The 14,361-nt window shown below is 32.8% G+C and overlaps 1 long non-coding RNA gene across 2 annotated transcripts; it reads right to left on the bottom strand.

The window, feature by feature from the left end:
* Positions 1 to 464: 464 nt before the first annotated feature.
* On the bottom strand, positions 465 to 9,227 carry LOC148607621 (uncharacterized). Of its 2 annotated transcripts, XR_015915082.1 has the most exons (5): positions 5,094 to 9,227; positions 4,570 to 4,620; positions 2,184 to 2,260; positions 1,830 to 1,892; positions 465 to 1,024 (listed from the first exon to the last, which is right to left on the bottom strand). It is a non-coding gene; the product is annotated as an uncharacterized LOC148607621 (long non-coding RNA). The 2 variants fall into 2 exon arrangements; XR_015915081.1 differs by having other exon boundaries at positions 4,570 to 9,226.
* Between the last annotated feature and the right edge of the window lie 5,134 nt (positions 9,228 to 14,361).

The following is a 14,361-nucleotide window of genomic DNA, read 5'->3' as shown; positions in this document are numbered from 1 at the left end:
GGTGTCGGGATGTTAAAAAGTTATTAAGCATAGCCACGCTTCAAATGTCTACGCTGTCGTAATTTATGAAAATACAGAAACCCAGCAAAATGTATTTAATAGGAAAGCAAGTGGGTCAGCTACGAATCCAAACCAATTTGTTTTCACGGTTTAATGCCCTGTCTTTGTACATCTTTTCAATATCAAATATTACACTAATTTTATATTAAGAACTTGTGTATTTATTAAAGCTGAATGAGAGGTATCAATGGTAATAAGTGAGAATGTATCCAGTCAAATTATAATTGTTTTGTCATTTTAGTGGATAGTTCTTCTACGAGATACTGATAAGCCTCGTCTTTATTTTGATGTGTGTGTTCTTATTAGACGTAAACAATATCAAATATGAAGTGCTGCTTTGAAAAATGTAGAGTTATAATGGACGTGAGAAAGATGAACACCTGTACAAATAAATTTGTCAACAATCAAAGTTAATATTCTTATCAAAACAGGGAATGACATAATCATGACATTTTCATAGCGTCAAGATATTGTAATTCAATAACATAACTATGCAATAAACACAAACACAAAACAAATAGACTAAAACTTTGACCAATAAACAGTAAAGGTCAATAACTTACCCCATATAAAAATAAATTTGGTTGTTTAAAATCTGACCACTGATAGCCGTCATATTGTTCAATGACCTAATTTCTTAGAGGAAAAAAATACCATAGTATGATGCCTCTACTGTAGTGATAGAGTCAGACCATCATACAATTTATCAACTACAGTCTTTTTAATACATATAAAGCTCGACCTGCTTTTTTACAGTAATTTTTGCTAGCACTGCGTGATGGCTTTGTCGTCCCTAATTTGCCATTGGTATTGGTTGTTCCCATATGGATGAAAAATTTCATCCAGGCAAAACACTTATCTTCGGATATTTCTAAAACTTTGCCTGGATATCATTGATCATGGAATGCAATTGCGTAATAGCATTCCTTCTCCCAATTTTCCTCAGTTAATATGGAAGATATATCTGCAATTAAAATGTATTGTCATTGATTTTATTATAGGGTTGTTCATTGTGAAAATACTTTGATATGTTAATCACTGCTGTAACTAGGATAATACTTATTATTTCAAGAGACAAAAATGCTTATAAATTATAAAAGAAATTTAAATCATAATTTATTCATAATATCACATAACTCAATAATCCTAAACCACAAATTCTTATAATCAAAATAAAGCTCATGTGGATTAAACATTCAAACATCATTAAAAGCTTTTTTTTCTTATTTCTCGACAAGGATGTTTATAGCTTTTATTGGTATGGCATTGGTGTGAAAAGATCTAAGACGCAGATGCTGATAAAATCAAAACAATTCATGAAGTAGTATGCTACTGTTGAAAATGACGGTTATTAATTGGTGTGTGGTAGTAAAACATCTGCATTCAAAGCCATTTAACAGACCTTGCACAAGCCCCTCTTTATAGTATTTAACACAGCAATTTAAACGTAATTATCCTCTTTGATAGCATTGACACTAACTTCTGCAGAGATAAAAGATATTCTTAGGTATCAAGAGAGGAATATATAACACATATTTTACTTGAAAACACACATGTACACAAGATGTGTATGATAAAATTGGTTGTCAATCATTTTATGTTTTTGTTTGATTTTTGTTTTTGCGTTTGCATTTGCAGTTCTTTTTTTTTTGTTTAATTTGTGTATTTCAAAAGGATTTTTTGAATTGTGTTAAAGTTAAACGTATAAAAATAATTTGGAAACAATATTTGAAAAGACATTTTAGAAGTATTAATTAAAGATTAATTACCTTCCAACACACAATAAGGAGATTTATCAACAGCTCTTTTTGTTTTCATCTTCCTTTTATTGTCTGAAATAAAAAGTAAACTATACAATTGTATGCAAAATCATCGCTAACGACTGTTGCTTAACATAAATGATCACTGTTATAAATGTTTATAATGAATGTACACGCGATAATTCCAACTGTTCAGATACGGTCTCTATTAACATATTAAGTCAACTATCATTACAAAGAAATAAAACAATTACATAAGTATTTGAATAATGAAAGTAAGCGTCAATAAACTATTTTACTACTTTGGATAAGTTTGTATTTAAAAGTCGAGCTTCCTATAAATTAATAGTCTGACAAATATACCTGGTAATCTATTTATCTGTGGTAACTCTAGTTCAACTGTTGGTTCAACAGGGTTTTTGATGTTTTATCATTTGTATCTATAATAATGTACGTAAAATGAACGAACATTATGATGTCTACATGTTAAACAAGTATGATCATGATATCTTTGCAAATGAATAGGGGACCATTTTGCAAAGCGCCAAGTAAGGGGAGATATCTTCTGTAACGGGTAACAAAATCCAAATTTGATTCATCCTGTAAAAGTCCTATATACTTTGGTTTAGCACATACAAAATAAACTAAATGTGTCTACTCCATTTAAAATTTATTTCCATGTTTATCATTTTTGAAAGGTTATTGAAATACAAATTTAAAAAAGTTAAAATATATTTAAATTAGAACCTATAACAGCTTAACTGGTCATACAGCTTACAGAACAAAGGATACTGATAAGACTTTTCATCAATTTCTTGCACAATTTTGGGTTTTGTAAGACTGTATTTATAGAAATCGACAAACAGTTCATATCAATTATCATAAATAACTTATGATAGTTTCGTATAAATTGTTTGCAGCACTTTTGTAAATTATCGTGTTAAGTGCGAAGAGATCAACAGTTTTTTTTCTAGAAAGGCTGAGCGTATTAAAATTGTAATTGTACATAGAAACGAATTTGTATATTTTTTTTAACAAATAAATCAAATATTTTGCGTGAAAATAATATTGGGGCCTATCAGTGTCATTTATTTACACAAACCATGCACCCAATATGGAGTCATATTGAAGTTTTAAATATTTAAAAACAATGAAATTCTTTGGGTCTTGATTTAAAGGAAATGAAAGAGAATAAGATCTCAACTGACATTAAAAAAATACATTATTTTTATGGAAATCTTAAATATCTACAACTATAAGAGAAAAAAAAACCTTTGCTATGCTAGCTCCCCCCCCCCACACACACACCCTTGTAGAGCATTTGTAATACAAATAACAAATAAATAAAGATAATTTAAAAAAGGGTTATAGTATAAATTTTGCCTGTAATTACATATGTGGATTCCCTCACTCTACATTGTGTACATAATAATGACTGTAAGTAATTCATCACTGTTATATTTTTGTTTTTGGAAATCGAAAACCTATTGTTCTGTTCTTATACAGAACTGAGATACTATGGTATTAAAATTTACAAATGGTTACATTTTAGCATTATAGTGCAGATTTATTTTATTTTGAATACCTATGGGGAAATTCAGTAACTTCGAGTTAAGCAATGTTAAAAGTTATCCGGTGATATTTAAATGTGATTTATCAAAAACAAAACACTTTAAAAAGCACGAAATAAACAAAATGAATTTTAAAATAAAAATGTTACAAGCTACATTCTGTTTTATTTTTTAATTTCATTGAAATCATTAATACCTTATTTATTTGACTGAGAAATATGATGATAATATATCATATAACGGGATGGTGCTGCTATCATCGGTAGACACTAGATTTTCGTGTAGTAGTTTAATTGTTATTGTTTCATTTTCTCTAAAATGTAATAACAAGGTTCTAAATCTGATAAGGATAATTGGTATTAAATTTTGTAGTTTCAGAACTAGGGACCAAAAAGGCGGACAAAAATAGGTATTCATAGAACTACATAATCTATTAGAATAAAAACATGTGCATGATACTGTTCACACTATATTCATAAACATGCATTTTCCTGCTGTCAAGAAAATGCTTTGACTTTTAGATAATGGATCTTTTTTAGAATGTAATAGAAGGTGCCCTAGCACCGATAGAAGGCTGGAATTGGAATTTGCGGTTAAGACGGGACAAATTTTAATAAGACACCAACTTAATCCCAAAAACAAGCATATTCCTTATGTCCAGACTATGACTTGAATTAAAGTGAATGAATCCCATATAATGCTAGTATTATGCTTCACAAAAGGAAGATTGTTGTCTTCTTCAGATTTGTGAATAAAAGTTTGAGTAGATGAATCGTTATGAAAATTGTTCCACAAAGTACCATTCGCCCAAAAATAGGCTGGTTATGATTTTTGAACATTTAAGAAGAAAGCGTAAAAAGCTATCTCTTGTTTGTTGTCCTTGTTCATGGTTCGACTTGTAATTTATTAATGAAAAGTGTTGCAACTTTGATTGTGATAGTAGCCTTCAGTTCAATGATGATACACGAAGCCTGGAAAAATATAAACAATACACTGTAAGTTAAAACATAGACATGCTGCAAGATAGATAGATTTCGCATTTCTGAATATAGTTTTAAGCTTATATATATCAAGTATTTTTTTTATAAATATTTTCATCTCATTCATGTAATATGTTATGGTTTTCAAAGCTGTACATGCATGACTGACAAGGACTTCTCTGCTATAGAAATATTAACCGTGGTTTTGTTGATGTTCCTTAGACTGTTTCTTTCTGGGTGTTCCATCAGCTATAAAGATGACACAGAAGTAATAATATATTCTAGCCTCGCATGTATCATTTGTAACAATATATTTTCAGTTAATAATACGAATACCGTCGAAGCCTGGATGCAATGCCATCATTACAATATACAATCTACTCCCAAATCTATACAAATTTAACTCCTATCTCCTGTACCTTTTCTTCAAATTTTACATTACATTTAAATCACGATCAGTCAAAAATAGATCAGAAACAGGACGTCCTTCTTCAACCCCATACTAAATATATAAAATGCAATATTTCCCATAATGTAACAGATGTTTTTTTCAATACCCAAAAAATACAAACAACGTGCTCATTTTTTTTGGCAAATGCATCTCTGTTGAACGTTTCAAAAGAAACTAAATGGCCAAAAGTGCTTCTGCCTTGGCAAAACCCACAATGAAAATTGGTCAGTAGGTTGTGCTTCTCCAAGGATCACACAAGACGAGCATTTACCATTCTTTCTACTATTTTACAAACACAGATGGCGTTCCTCGGACTTAAAGAACTCTGCTGTAGTATTCTCCAGGAGTAGGAACCATAGGGCTCTGTCTCAGAAGGCTATATTGCCCGACCCTGCCAACCTCTTCCTATTTCCAGTGGCAATCAAAATGTGTCGACCCCATTATCCTTGATTCCTGGATACAAACCTGGTACAAGGAGATTTTTAAAGCAAATTATTTCGGTTGAGATTGAAAATATTATCACCATTTCTTGAATATTTCATATAGTTAGGCCACAAATAGGCTTTTATGATCATATTCATCTAACATGCAGAATGAAACTACAAGGTATACATATACCTGAGTCAGTAGTTAATTTTTAAATGTTTCAAAATAAAATGTCCATACCTTTTTAAAGCCCGTCTTATTAAATATTAGAAATATGTCTTTTATTTGCCACGTCTTTTCTATAAAAAGTCAACAAATTACAATTTCACGTACATGTACTGATGTTGCTTTACTTTTTTGTTAAGTATATTTATCATTTGTATGGTTTACAGTTGTTATTTTTCCATCATGTTGTTAGATGATTTTGAACCAATGAAGTCCAAGGTTTGCCCTTGTGCCTATATTTTCTTGCAAATCCGACCACGTGGTTATCATTCTTAATCATGGCTTCCAAACCACACATAGAGGTTTCATTCATTGCAAAATTGCTCTTGTAACGCATACGAGAAGAATCGATGCAACTGGCCGCTTATTCTAGAAGAGGTGAAAAATAATGTGGATAATTTACCAGTTCCTGCACAACAAATGTACAAGATAGGAGACTTTCCATGTCTGAAGCGCAGAATGGCGGACCAAATAAATAAGCTTACAAAAGAAGGAGCTGTTATCCTTAATCAGGAAATGAAAGATATTGTAAGCAGAATCAAAGATTTAGAGAAGCGTTGTTCTGGAGGGACCATACAATCATTAATACAAACCGAATCGAATAAACTTTAGTTTCATTCGTATACTCGACTGGTACAAATCCATTACAAGTGACAGTAATGCATAATTATTAGCGGAATGCTCGAATAGTATGATAATATGAACTCCGTTTCTAACATCAATAAGTAACGAAAATAAATGTTATACATACTTTTTCACAGTGTACATTAACTTTATCATGTTTTGTGCAAATAACTGTTTTATGCATGAGAGAAATACCATTAAAAGTTTAAATCATTTGGTAGACTATAAAGAGGTCATTCGACCACAGGAAAATAGAAGAGGAAGTCGTAGAGATAACAAGGTGTTAAATCGTGAAATAAATGAGCCAGAGGGGAATTAAGACAGGTAGCAATGCCAGTGAATATAAAAGAACTAGGAGGGGATGTTTCTCCGGATGATGATGACCAAACAACACCTTCAAAACGAAAGTCTACAAATGAGCTGACAAGAGAAGCGTATTGAGCAGTCAAAGAAGGGATAGAAAGAAGAAAAAATAGAAGAAAAAATAGAGAAATGTATTGAAAAATTCTTGTCAATGTAATTCAAATACAGAACTTATTTTATGTTTGTTTTATTTTCATAGTTGACGAATGCATGTATACGACTGTCATAATAAAAACTAAAATATGGTTTGGTCAAAATTAAACCATCTCAACTCTAGTACTTCTCCAGATAGTACAAAGTTGAGGGGAACAGCTTTTTCAGAGAGGGAGGGGTAGCTACAAAGACACATCATCTATTTAGGTTTCAATAGTGCCTCCATTTCTAATTGTTTTCCTACAATCCTTACGAATGATTTGCAGTGGTAATTGTTGGGATCGATTCTTAAAGAAATTGGTTAGTTGTAAACATACCTTAACAGAGGAGGTGGGGAGAGTTTATTAAAATCAAATGCTTTAGGATTGTCACCTGGTTGATGCCTGTCTTTTCTAATGAATTCATTTCAAACCATGCTGAATATTTAAAAGCAATAAAACCTTGTATTTATTCATATAGGTAATGCCGAAATTATAGCATACATTAGTTTGAGGGGGGTGGCATTTTGTATCTTGTGGTAAATACTATAGAGATAATATGACTTCAGCCACCATATAACAAACTATAACAAAAACATTTAAAACCTATATAACTGTAAAATCAGAGGATATAACCATTACCACCCTATGCAGACCAGTGATATTTTAGGTGGTGAACCTCCATATCTGGTTAATAACGTAGATATATGATATTACGTAATTTTTTTTCCCGTCATATCGTATCTTCCGAATAAATTCAAGATCAACATTACTTAAAAAAATAACTTCCTGTGCATTTATAACTCTGGCAGCAAAACATACTAGTTTAAAATGGAAATGCATTTTACTTTTGAGTTCATAAATTTCTGCAAATGATGACGTGACGGATAAGAATATTTCGGTAATTTTTTTCTGTTTCGCAAGGTATACTTACAAAAATATCGGACATGCTAAAATCCGAATTGTGAAACATTCCAAAAAGCACATATAAGAGATGATATGTCAACAATTTTAAAAAACTATAAATCATCTTCAAATTGGTACATTATGCATATATGTTTACAATCATTACCGACATATTAAAAAAAACAACTTCAAGAAAATGACTAGAGAAAGAGTAATCAAGGGAACCAAGGTTGTAGTGAAAATCAAAAGAATGCAATTCAATGATAACAACCAGACATCGAAAACAGACATACACAACAAAGAACATGAAGTAACTAAAATCATACATGTAAAGTAAAACAAAAGCAAATGAGGAACAAGAGCGAATGTATATTAGGGATTAAAATTTGAAATTAAAATATCAGTAGGTATACATGTACATGTACACTTTTCTTCACCCATAACAGGAGCACAGCTACATTTACGTCACAACCGTGTGTACACATCGGCTAAGCAAAAATTAAGTAACAAGTCGGGAAAACGAGAGAAAAGGAGACTCAAGTAAGATGTCATTTATGAGTATGTAACAAAACGTTGTACACGTCCTAAACGTTTTTGGCGGAAGTAGTGTGTATTCACTATATATGTATGTAATGTAAACGTCAACGTGCATGTCAAATTGACTTCGCTATGCAGTAATCACTTTCTTCATACCTTGGGCCTAGGGCGGATTCGTCTTCACGATCAGCATCAAATTGATTTACACATTTATAGACGACGAAGGACGTAAACAGGACTGTAGGCAGGAGTTTGTAGAGAGGGTGCCTCTCACTGCGAACTGCTATCAACTTTAATAGTCAATGCAGTACCTGAACCGATCCGTGCAACAAAAATTGCGATCGGTCATCGATCACCGATCAGTTTCCGGCCCGTCATCGATTCGTCACAGTGATCAAAGAAACTGGTGATCGCATCACGTAGTCACAGAGCAGTCTAGATTTTTTTAACGGTTTTCGTTGTTTTCTTTGTCAATTTTACGCATATTTATATAATGAAATAGATTTAAACATCAATTTATACTTTTATCACATTTCTGTTATTTTAAACAAATGATCCTCCATATTACATTACAAAACTGCAGTCAAATCGGTCAGCGGTGATCAGTTATCGATTCGTCAGCGATCAATCAGTCAGCGGTCTTCGATCCGTCAAATCGTTGCGCGGATCGGTTCAAGGACTGTAATCAAACAAAAAACTTCGGCTTAAATAATGCTTATTTGTTTTAAAGGGAGGGGAAACTTAATGATCCCATGAACCCCCTATGCTAAGGGTATGGTAAAGATATGCATTTCGCTTGAATTATTAATTTTGGTCCTATTGACAATGTGTGTTGCAACATCTACTGCTGTGAGGTTGTTCAGTGTTCTCATAATGGAGAAGACCTATCTGCGGACGACAATGCACCAATAACACCTCTCAGCTTTGGGCTTATGCATATCCACAAAAAGAAGTATATATAGATGTTCATGACCTATATAGTCAATTGTAACGAGTCCGTGTGTCTGAATTGTTTTTTTTTTGTTGTTTGTTGGGGTTTAACGTCCGAGCAGCAATATTCAGCTATATTCAGACGATGAACATGAAATTGATGATAAAATGAACATGAAATGATGATGAAATGAAAAAGGGATGGGACACAAGGATAATGGGGTCGACTAATTTTGATTGCCACTGGAAATAGGGAGAGGTGGTCAGGGTCGGGCAATTTAGCCTCCTGTGGCGGAGCCCTATGGTTCCTACTACGGGAGAATACCACAGTAGGGTTCTTTAACGTGCGAGGAACGTGGCATCTTTCCCCACACGGTGCACCACTGTAGTTTGCGGTCAGGTTTTCCATCTTATAGCCTGACAACCCCAGCATGTAACACGCCAGGGGTACCCCATTCCACCAACTGGGGCACACATCCCAGTTGCTCTGTTGGCAGAGCGCCCTAGCCCCCGGCTAAGGTTCTGAACACTATTTAGTCGCCTTTTACGACAAGCTTAGCGCTGCTGCAGGCCTATTCTTTTAACACCCGGACCTGCACTGGGAGTCTGAATTGGAGACTGAGTAATATAACATTAAGTTCAATGCTAACCGATCATTTTATTTTTTAATGTAAATTACCCGTTCTCAGAAGTAGAAAACATGTGTATGATATTTAAGTTTGCAAAAAGTAATTTCAAATACATATATGTCAAAGAATTGTCTTAACCTGTGCTACACGTAACTTAAATCAATATATAGATTTTAAGAGGTATATACAGATGTTTATGACATATACGGTCAATTGTACATTTCGTCAAATAAGCTAAGATACCAAACATTTGAAATAAAGTGTAAATCCATTATTTTCATGGCCAACAATAGACCATACTTATAATAAGAATTATAATCCAAACAGGTGGCGGGTCTAGAGATTTACACAAGAGAACATACTTTCCATGGACTAAAATACGCATATAATTCACTTTTACAAGGCCAAACCACAAATTGTTTAATTCTTCACATCAAACTTAATGTGTTTTTAATTTAAATCTTTACTGTTACAATGTATCATAAAAAATGAAATAAGGGAGATAATCATAATTTAAAAAATGACTCTTCTGAGATTCTTTCGTTGAGTAAGAACGTTAGGTACGTATGTCAATTATCCGATTATCTCTATTGTGACGATGGCGAACTGGCCAGGCTTTTCAGCGCTAGTAAGTCGCCTTCTACGAGCTCAACGCTCTGTCTTCCGAGCAACTGGGTTGTCTGCCCCAGGTTGTGGAATGGGGTAACCCTGGTATGCTACATGCAGGCCATAATACAGAAACCCTTACCACAAACCAAAGTGGTGCACCGTGTTGGGAAAAATGCCACGTTGCTCGCACGTTAAAGAACCCTGTTGTGGTATTCGACTAAAAGGAAGCCTCGGCTAGCCACAGGAGGCTAAATTGCCCGACCCTATCCACTTCTCTGAATTACCGGTGGCAATCGAATTTTGTTATTTGTTGTGTCCCATCCAATTTTTCATTTCATGATCATTCCATGTACCTCCCTTGAATATATATAAATATTGCTACTTAGCTCATATTATTCAATTATACGATGTTTGCAATGGTAACAGCAACAAAATATATGGCAAGGTAGTTTTTTCTTCGCTGAATGTCATGGTCAGTCAGTTCGGTATATCTTTAAAAAAAGTTGCAAGATTATCGTTTACAACATTTAAAGAGGTATCATTTGAATACGAAAATCTTATTTTCAACCATGCATGGCTCAGGTTATTGTCATTTCTTTTCCGAACGAACTAAAAAGCTCTCACCAAATAGCCTCTATTTCATAAAATGGTCATCTTTGACCAACAAGACCTGACCGTAAGCACAAGTTAGTATGATATACACAGAAACCAAAAACATAAGAAGTCGTCCTTCAACTTCAAATACAATGTTATAGTCACTATGCAATAACGATCATTTCATTAAAAAAAAATGCTTCTGGCTAAACAATGACCTGGATGGTGCAGCTAAACATGAAGTAGTGTATTTCCTACAGAAACATAGCCCTAATACATAAAACAAAAACTGTATAATTTGCTTCCTTGCTTCCTTTGTCCATTTCTTGCTGTTGGCCTATTGAAATTAGGTAATGAAAAACACATATTTTAACTAAAATGTGTTTTTCTTCTGGTAAAGGATAAAATCATCATTCTTACTACACAATACGATTGTACGGTGTATGCTAGCAAATAAAAATACTTACAGGAATCTTCTATGGTTATTTTCAAATCAAATGTCCAAATACATATGGCTATGTTGCTACAGCAGGGCACAGTTGTTCAGTCAAACCCCGAAAACCTGGCTATCGACATCTATTCTTGATTGTTTAAACCTATATAAGACAGAATATTGTAATTTTTTTTTTAATTTTTTTTTACATAAAAACATCACAATTTGCCACCGTATTACCAAAATACATGAAATGCATATGCTTTATGCTATGAAAATTAGGCCTCGAACTGAGTCACGGACATTTCAATGTTTACATGAAGAAATATGACTAAAGTATGATAAAAAATGTTATTTCAGACTTATACTACAATATTTATCGTAACAGAACAGTAATTTGCACCAAAACTTTTCAAAAACATGGTCAACATGAATGAATCTGATACTAAGTGACCATATGTATGGGGAAATAACTGTTTTTTCTCAAAATCCTCAAGAACTGCATGTTTTTATCGACAAATATCAATTGAAAGAAGCAAAAATACATTAAGTAAGTGATTCGTACATTCAAATATACATAGTAGATGTGCACCTACATTGAAAACTTCTATGTCAAGTCATGCAAGTGTAAGTGTGTGTTTAACCGTGAAGCGGTGTCCGCAGAAAGTTATCCATTTATTTTTTTCCACAGTAACACACTTATTTCTGTCATTTTTGTGTCTCAAGTTTTAACTTAGTGATAATTATGCAAAAGCATGCTACAAGTATCAATATGTTGTATTACATGTGTTGAAAAATTGAAAAAACACCATCCAGGTATATGGCAAACGGTAGTATTTATTTTCCCATAGACGACAACACTAAACTTTTGAAGTTCTTCAGTAATTTCTAATTAAAACTAGGACTCAAAAGCCATTTTTTGTTGTAGAATTTTTATTCAGAGATCGAAAAATCACCATGCGAATAGAGGTTGACCATCTATTTTTTTTTCAAGCACCATCAAAAGTTTGAAGGTACCGGAAGTTTTGCATTTTTTGGTTCACTTATTTGTAATATGCTGTCTTTTCAAAATTTCATGAACTATCCATTTTGAAGTATAAAAAAAAACTTTAATCCTTTCAGAACCTGAGAGAGAACATTCATCATTACAAACTTTGTCAGTATACCAATCTGTCCTTTCAAAGTTCTACTTCCTTTCATCTGAATAGAGTACACGATTGGTCAACCTAATGTATGGAAATAAATACTACTATGTTTCCTTTAGGGATTTGTTTACACCAGACTTACATATTTTTCGATATCCATGCGCGTTGACCTATCGAATAAAACAAAAAAACAAAAAAACAAAAAAACCTAAAGACCTTCAACGCGTAAGAACATTATAGTAAAATTAACTCATTATAAACATTTCATTAACATAACTTCCCTAATTGAGATAATGGTATGTTTAACCAGTTCGTGTATTAAGCCCTTATACAAACGTAATGTACACCAATTCATCACACTTAAGTTATTCAAAACTAACTAAAGCTACCTTTTAAAATTTAGACAATGCATGACAAGCAACGCATGCAATTGATGACTACAAAACTAGGAAATAAATGCAGATATTCAGATTTTAATCAGGTAACTAGTTTGTAATTATGGTTTCGATCCATAAATGCCAATAAATGATCATAATAAAGATATATCTAGTAATATAATTTCGCTATTTACTCGAGTTGTGCAATTACGCCTAGACTCTACAAAATGATAATAATAATAATAATAAAAATAAAAAAAAAATGGAAAACTAGATTTAGTTTTCACTTATTTTTCCTTTCAAATATACAATGCATCAAATATTGACAAATACAACTTGAGTGAGTTTGCTTTCACTTTGTTATTTATTATCAAAATACAATACAGACTAGAAAATCAGTAAGTAGTAATACCTTTTTCTACTATTCTAAGCCGGTGATGGCGGTGAATTAATTTCCGCGAGGGCTTTCCCGCCATTTTACTTTTTCGAGTTTTCTACGGATTTTATGGGAGAAGCAGATGCTCCTCCAATGTTCTAGGGGATTACAAGATTTCTCCACTCTCGACAGTTACGTTTAGAATTTGGCCCCTTCGCTAAAGCTCGTAGGTTGAAACTTAAAACTTTCATGTAGCTATCTCGAGTGAAGAAATCCCCTCAAGACTGAAGAAATCTGCATTTTTATGAATTTTATATTTGTTTATGTAGCCTTTGCAATTTAAAAATACAATGTCGTTCATAAGTTTCCGTGGAACGTTTTTTTTTCTATTTACCTGTCGAAGTTTTAACACGAAGTATTTGGTGTTTATAAATGGACACTAAGAATGTCATGATTACAAGTCAATCATTTGCATTAACATTTGTGGTTTCATTCTTGCAAGAGTTCATCAGTTATCGGTCATAATTTGTCGTTATCTATTTCTTTTACTTGTGGTAAATATGATTTTAACAAAAAGTCAACGGTATGTAAATGGAAACAATTTATACTTACATTTTGTTACTTGACCCGTCCCAACCTCCGAACTGCGTCTAATGTTCGAAATTCACTGAAGACGCTGCCGCCAGCACTACTATCGAAAAAAACGACTGTCCATACCATGGACGTATTTTAACCGATAAAGTCTATATATGACTGATAATGACTGACGAAAGGACTGATTATGACTGATAAAGTTGGTACAGTCTTTTGTATCGACTGTTTAAGATAAAACATGACCAAGTAAGTCACTTTTCGACTGTCTTAACTTATTTTACGTTGAATCAGACACATTTGGACTGATTAAACGTATTTTGGGTTTAATCAGACGTATTCGGAGTGACTAAACTAAATTTGCATTTAATCAGACGTTTGTGGACTGATAAAACTTATTTTGCATTTAATCAGACGACGTATTCGGACTGACTAAACTCCATTTACATTCAATCAGAAGTTTTTGGACTGATTAAACTTATTTTGCATTTTATCAGATGATGTATTCGGACTGACTTAACTCCATTTACGTTTAATAAGACGTTTTTGGACTGATTAAAATTATTTCGGGTTTAATCAGACGTTTTTTGACTGAATAAACTTATTTTACGTTTATTCAGACATTTTAAGACAGACTAAACAT

The sequence above is a fragment of the Perna viridis genome, chromosome 9 (assembly GCF_037379345.1).
Source record: "Perna viridis isolate PV_CMFRI_1.1 ecotype Kerala chromosome 9, ASM3737934v1, whole genome shotgun sequence".
Taxonomy (NCBI): Eukaryota; Metazoa; Mollusca; class Bivalvia; order Mytilida; family Mytilidae; genus Perna; species Perna viridis.
Note: the sequence above shows the minus strand (reverse complement) of the source record. Positions and strands in the feature narration are given on the sequence as shown.